The 6,953-nt window shown below is 45.0% G+C and overlaps 1 long non-coding RNA gene across 1 annotated transcript; it reads left to right on the top strand.

The window, feature by feature from the left end:
- Positions 1–423: 423 nt before the first annotated feature.
- Positions 424–5,510, top strand: LOC136404066 (uncharacterized). The gene is made up of 3 exons (XR_010751222.1): positions 424–1,034; positions 1,370–1,432; positions 5,395–5,510. It is a non-coding gene; the product is annotated as an uncharacterized lncRNA (long non-coding RNA).
- The last annotated feature ends 1,443 nt before the right edge of the window (positions 5,511–6,953 follow it).

Raw genomic sequence — 6,953 nt, 5'->3', positions numbered from 1 at the left:
TGCTGAAGTTCAGGGAACGCACATTGTTCTGTGTCTTTCAGGATTGTCTAAACCTGGTGGAAATCTTCCGGAGAAAGCATGGCTACGGGTGTAGTATCGATGAGTCTGTTACTGACATGTTAATTTATTAGTCGGGGTTCTGTTAAGAAAAGTAGGCTTGTTCATTCAACTCTACCTATTGAGTTCCTTCTGTTGACCAGTACTGTTCTGAGTGTTGGAGAGAGCTGTTCAGAAGTGAAGAAAACACAGTCCTTGTTCTAATGGAGCTTAGATTCTAGCAGGGGCGGGCATTCAACCAATAAGTCTTCTTTTGAGTGACAACCAGTAGTATGGAGAAAAATAAAGCCGGGTCAGGGAGGTAGGGAGTGACGAGTGACGGACAGAGACTTCATTTTAGAGCGTCGAGAACCAATGACAGGGCAGCAGATGCAGCGGCCGGTGGTTAGTGGGGAGGAGGAACACTGCATGTATCAGCAGGGTTCAGTTGCAGGAAACAGACACCACACGAGCTATTTTAAGCGGAGGCACTGAAGACAGAGACACCAGTGTTTGCAACGTTGAGCCGACGTGATGAGGCTGCTCCCACCTCGCCCCCACCGTGAGGGTCGGACATCGGGAGGCTGTCACTGAAGTACTGACCATGAGAACACGCTGCTTGGGCTGAAATCTGAGATAGGACGTCCCTGTCTCCCCCACCCTATCTCTCGACACCCATTAAATCAGTGACCAGACATTCGCACACAGCTTTAGAAGTTCCCAAAGTCTCCACAATCACGATCGCCAGTGGCCCAATCAGTGGGAATGTGGCTTTTGTTTCGGGTCTGACTTCCGATCTCATGCCAGCGCGTGTAACTAGTTAGAAGCCCAGCTGCTAGAAAGCCTAGGAGCGACGCTGGCAGACTTCCTGTCTCTGTAGCAGAGGAAGGCACACTCGAAGGAGGTTGGAATGGGTACAGAGCGCCTAGTCACGACATGCTGAACCTTGAGGAAACCACGCTTCCCCAGGAACGCCCGGAGGAAGTAAAGCATCCAAGGTGACGACAGAGAACGGAACATTCTTCCTATAGCCTCCACTGTACCTGAAAGAGATTGGATTTTTGACAGCAGATAAACTTGGGTTCAGTTCTCCAGAAAACTCTCCAGAAATATAGAGAAAATGCAAATCTATGTATTGATAAAACCAACTGTATAGCTAGGAAATTTTATCTATAAAAAAAACAATATTGAGACATTTTTCTTATAAATCGTGAGGTTTTAAAGACAGACAGACACACACAATCCTCAGGGCCTATATTAATTTCCTAGGTCTGCTGTTAACAGTTTACTACACACTTGATAGCTTAAAACAAATCATAATAATTTTTTACAGCTCTGGAGGCCAGAAGTCCAAAACCAAGATGTCAGCAGGGCCTTCTCCTCCGAAGGCACCAAGGTAGAATCCTTCCTTGTCTCTTTAGTTTCTGGTAACATCAGGTGTTCCTTCCGTGGTGACAACATAACTCCAGTCTCTGCCTCTGTCTTCAGGTGGGCTCCTCCTCGGTCCTTGTAATTATTTCACGATCTGTCTCAAATCTACCCCCCTGTATCTTTCTCTTAAATGAACACTTGTCATTGAATTTATGGACCATCTGGATAATCCATGATGATCTAGTGTCAATAGTCTTAATTATATCTGTAAAGTCCCTTTTTACAAATAAGGGGACATGCACATGTTCCAGGGATTTGGGCACAGACCTATCTGTTTGGGGCCACGATGTAATAATAATGCACTACAGGGCTTGCGAGAGTAAGAATATTAAATGAGCGCCAGAGTTGTCATGGGCAAGTTAGAAAGCCAGGCGACAATGAGGCAGCATTCTGAAGAGGCTTAAGAACAAGAATGGAAGGCAAGGATTTTTCTCTCCAGCCAAGCTGTCCTTCAAGTATCAAGGTTAAAGAAAACGGTTTCCACAGGCAGCAGCTCAGGGGCTAATGGACACATATACTGTGGACTCTTCCAGGGGATGCACTTTGTCTAACCAAGTGGTGAGTGGAAAACTTCAGCAAAAAGACTGGCAGCAGAAGTGTGTTTTATGATGTAACACTTCTCTAATATATTATTACATTATATTGAGTGTTATATTATTTATATATCATGTGTTATATAATTATATAAAATTATGTTATCTACTTATAGATAAATATGAAATACATTTATATGTAATATATAAACGCAGTTTATAAATATAATATATAGTAATACAATTACATATTAATCATATAGCTAAGGCTTAGACAAGGGTGAGGATATAGATTGAAGTATAGTGTCTATATGCTATGTGTTCTGAGGAAGTAAAAATCACACAACCAAAACAGAGAAGGCAAGGGAGAGGAGCAAGAGGGTAGAACAGCGACGGTGACCACTGCATAGATGACAGGTGAAGGAGAATGGAAATGAACAGATAAGACAGTAAAGGTTTAGTAAGAAAAAAAGGGAGATTAAGGACGCTCTAAATGAAATGAGTACAGAGACAACCACTGGAACAAACATATAAACATTCTGAAATGACAAAAGGCATGAAAAAAATGAACAGCAAAAACAACATGCCAAATAAAGTAATACATTAAATATAACAATAATTAGAACATAAAGTAATGTGACAGTCTTGAGACTAAACATATGAGTCATATCAATACACGGAACAGACTTTACTGGTTTATTCTCTTCTTTGTTATAGTGACAGATGAGCTCATTCTCAAATTGGCTCACCAGGCAAAACCTAACCCTATGTTATATTTCATAGACACACCTCAGACACAGCGTTTCAAGAGACCAAAAACAAAGAAATGGGCAAAGATATACCAGAAAAGTAAAAACAATAAGAAGGCAGGCAGTAGTTCTTTTTTTTTTTTTAAATTTAAAGAAACAGAGAGAGAGTCAGAGAGAGGGATAGATACGGACAGACAGACAGGAATGGAGAGAGATGAGAAGCATCAATCATTAGTTTTTCGTTGCGACACCTTAGTTCATTGATTGCTTTCTCATATGTGCCTTGACTGTGGGCCTTCAGCAGACCAAGTAACCCCTTGCTTGAGCCAGCGACCTTAGGTCCAAGCTGGTGAGCTCTGCTCAAACCAAATGAGCCCTTGCTCAAGCTGGCAACCTTGGGGTCTCGAACCTGGGTCCTCCGCATCCCAGTCTGATGCTCTATCCACTGCGCCACCGCCTGGTCAGGCGTGATTCTTATATTAAGCAAAGTGAGTTCAGGCCAAAGAGCTGTTAATGAGTCAAAATGTGTACTGTATCAGGCTGGGAACGACAATTCACAATGAAGATAAATCATAGACATTTGTGTACCAAATAATACAGTAACCACCAATATACAGCAGAAATTACGTGAGATGAAAATAGAAGCAGATAGAAACACATTTGTAACCGGGAACTTGAACACCACACTCAGTGGGACAAGTCCAATGGAAAGAAAGTAGAGATATGTATTTTAAATAATTTAATAAATAAGGTAGAACATATGCATGTGTCTGTTCCATACTTTGCCCTCATGTCTTCTCTTCAATTATAATGAACATGGATCATTTTGAAAAATTGGTCATCTATTCACGTTAATGGTCACATTAACCTAAATGAGTTTGGTAAATCTCTGGTCTTACTGTATTTACACCGTGGTCTCATGGTCACAGTATGAGGCGCATGTGCCGTGCTGCGAAAACAGTTCTCACTTTCACCTGCATCCCTGACCCTTTCCAGACACAGCGTAACAATCACCTCCTTTTTAAGGACAGCGTGTGGGATGCTTACAGTAAAATGCGTTTTCAGACACATGTGCCCAGGAATAGCCAATGCCTGCAAGTCTCTTGTGCCCTGGCCTGGGACAGAAGCAACGCCGTCATACTGCCATGTGACCAGGTCAGCAGGAAACGTGGGAGAAGATAGGTTAGCGGGCTGAACTTGAACTACGGGCAGAAAGCCGGAGCAGAGCCTTCACGTCTGCCGTAGAGCGTGTACCAAGTACCCTGCGTGCTCTCGCTGCTGTGGTTGTCTCGTGTCCTGCGGTCTAAACCCACCACGATTTATTTTCACAATGTGGTGGTTGGTTTGTTTTTTTTACATGCATGCTTAATGAAAAAATGTATTGCTATCTTTTTGGTTCTCAAGGAAGTGGATGGTGAAGATGTAAATTGCACAAAATGTTTGTAGACATTTATTATCCAGCAAAAGAATGGCGGTGATATCATTGACCACAAGAAAACCTGTGGACAAAATCTGCTGCTAAAAAAAAGTATCAGCGTCTACCCCAAAAGCTAGTTGTTATGTTAAGAAGATTATGCTAGTTAATGTAAGCAGCTGCAGAAGACGCGTTTACATAAACCTAGCGGGGGAGGGGGAAGGGGGGGCAGCGATGACTTTTTACTTAGATCAGAGCTCTGTTCTTCTAAATGAATTCTTTTTGTTTGCAATTGCAGTGGCCCAGTGCTGGGCCCCTGGCTCTGGCAGGATGCTCCACCCACATCCTGCCAGTCCAGTCCTCCCAGAGTGCCATGCAGAGACGGTCGGGAACAAAAAATGAGGCCTTTTCCTCCCATAAATCAACCCAAATTAGTGAGATAGAGCTGAAAGCTTGCGTGATGAAGGAGGTGGGGCAAAGCGGAGGAGTCCATGGTCAGAAACGAGAGGGAAATGTTTGTAGCTGCCCCAGCAGAGATGCTGCCCTCTCCGTCCAGCCCAGGAGTGAAGAAGGAAGGTGCGGGACAGGAGGCTGGGTTCCTGTTCGCTGGTCCTCCGGCCGGCCGGCTCCGTGGGTCTGTGTGCACCCGCTGGAGCAGTGGCTGCAGAGACACAGGCTGGGCTCATCCACTTCGCCCTGGGGCAGGCTCTGACTGAGCCGGGCACTGAGTCCCCACGAGGGGACTTTTTCTTCCAGGGCGTCGCACAAATTCCTTGCAGACACGTGCATCTTGGCCTGGCTTGGCTCTGCCTTCCTGTGTAGGTGCATGTCCCCCGTTTCCAGGCCCAAGGGTCTTATGCTTTCTGATAAAGCTGGGAATCTTGTCAGAAAACCAGCAGGACAAAACAGGATGGGAGGAGCTTTGCTGTGTGAGAACTCGCACCCACGATGAAAAGGTGGTTTGCTTTATCACTTTATTAAAAAGAAAGAAACAAAAAAGACCTAAAGCAAGGATAATAACCACACACGTGTTTCGCAATGGCTTTGTGTTCATACTGATTTAAATGAAGTCCAAGGCCCTAGAAAAGGGACCCTTGATGTCCTTGCCCTGAGCATACACACATAGGCTTAGGAGCCTTCAGGAAATGACGTCTAATCTAGAAGAAACGAACCCAATGGTCGTTCAGGCAGGAAATTTAAGCATAACCGTGGTCTTCTTGTTCCTTTTCAGGTTGGTTTTCCCTCCAGGCTGGGACTTGAGCTCTGTTACCTCCAGAGTTGCTGCTGGCTGAGGGAGTCGGGCTGGCAGGGAGGGCAGAGACGGACGCAACTTTCTAGCTGGTGGACCTGCCCCCTGCTCTGCTGGCTAAGTCGGGTTCTCAAGGTCTGTGATTTCTGAAAACTGCCAGATTTCCTCCGATTGATGATTCACTTTCTTTTTTTTCCCGGGTGTTAACATTTATGAAATCAGGATCGGTAACACCAGCAACTGGGCGGAGGAGAGAGGTGCCAACACGGCTGGCACCGCCGCTGGCCACACAAACGTCGCTAGCAGAGAAGTATCTCTTCGCCCTCTCAGCCACTTCTGTCTCGTTATCAGCACAGGTGGCACCACACCCTGTTAACTTACATCTGTGTCCCTAAAGGTCACTGGGAATGTCTTCGCAAAGATCACACTGCTTTACCGTGTTGAACCGAAAGGTCACCACGTGAGCACAAGCGGCCCGGCCGATGCAGAGTTGGCAAATTGCCTCATCACGCGGAGGAAATTATAAAAATGCTAAAGCTGGGGGAAATTGGTGTGGCTGCTTCATGCACCATAAGAACACACATACATACCAAAAAACACTTATTCGGGCTCCAAAATTTATCAGAAGTTTCTAGTGACTTTCAATAGAAGCTGCTTAATGTTTATCTTTGTTAAAAAAAAAAAAAGGAAAAGCGAAATTATAAGTTTAACCAAAGAGGAAATGCCAACAGACCCCTAGGATTCTCCATGACACCTTCAAATGCCATTATGGATCGTAAGTATGCCAAAGAGGCCATGTTCTTAAACATGATCGAAAAGCAGCACGCCCCCTTCAGGCTGCGGATAATGCAGGAGACCAGAACGACTTGGAAGGGTGTTTAGTCTCTGATTCTGAAATAAGCTAGAATTTTGCAACCTGAGTCAAGTGACCAGGAGATAGAGCATTCTCTTCTTTGATGATCACATTTCACAGAGATAGCTCTTGGGTTCCTGAGAAACATTCTTGAGATTTGAGACTGTCTGAAGCCTTAGTTAGCCATTAAAAATAAATCCCCACATTTGAGGAGGATAGAGAGAAAGAACTTCTGAAAGAATGAGTAGAAAGGGAAAGTCTCTTCCCTTATTTTCAACAGGCAGAATTACGCCTCTCATTTTTTTGTTGTTGTTGTTGTTTTGTGACAGAGACAGAGAGAGGGACAGATAGGGACAGACAGACAGAAAGGGGGAGAGGTGAGAAGCATCAATTCTTCGTTGCGGCTCCTTAGTTGTTCATTGATTGCTTTCTCGTATGTGCCTTGACTAGGGGGCTCCAGCAGAGTGAGTGACCCCTTGCTCAAGACAGCAACCTTGGGCTTCAAGCCAGCGACCTTTGGGCTCAAGCCAGTGACCATGGGGTCATGTCTATGATCCCATGCTCAAGCTGGTGACCCCGCACTCAAGCTGATGAACCTGCGCACAAGCCAGATGAGCCCATGCTTAAGCTGGCGACCTCGGGGTTTCGAACCTGGATCCTCCGCGTCCCAGTCCAATGCTCTATCCAC

The sequence above is a fragment of the Saccopteryx leptura genome, chromosome 4 (assembly GCF_036850995.1).
Source record: "Saccopteryx leptura isolate mSacLep1 chromosome 4, mSacLep1_pri_phased_curated, whole genome shotgun sequence".
Lineage (NCBI taxonomy): Eukaryota > Metazoa > Chordata > Mammalia > Chiroptera > Emballonuridae > Saccopteryx > Saccopteryx leptura.
Note: the sequence above shows the minus strand (reverse complement) of the source record. Positions and strands in the feature narration are given on the sequence as shown.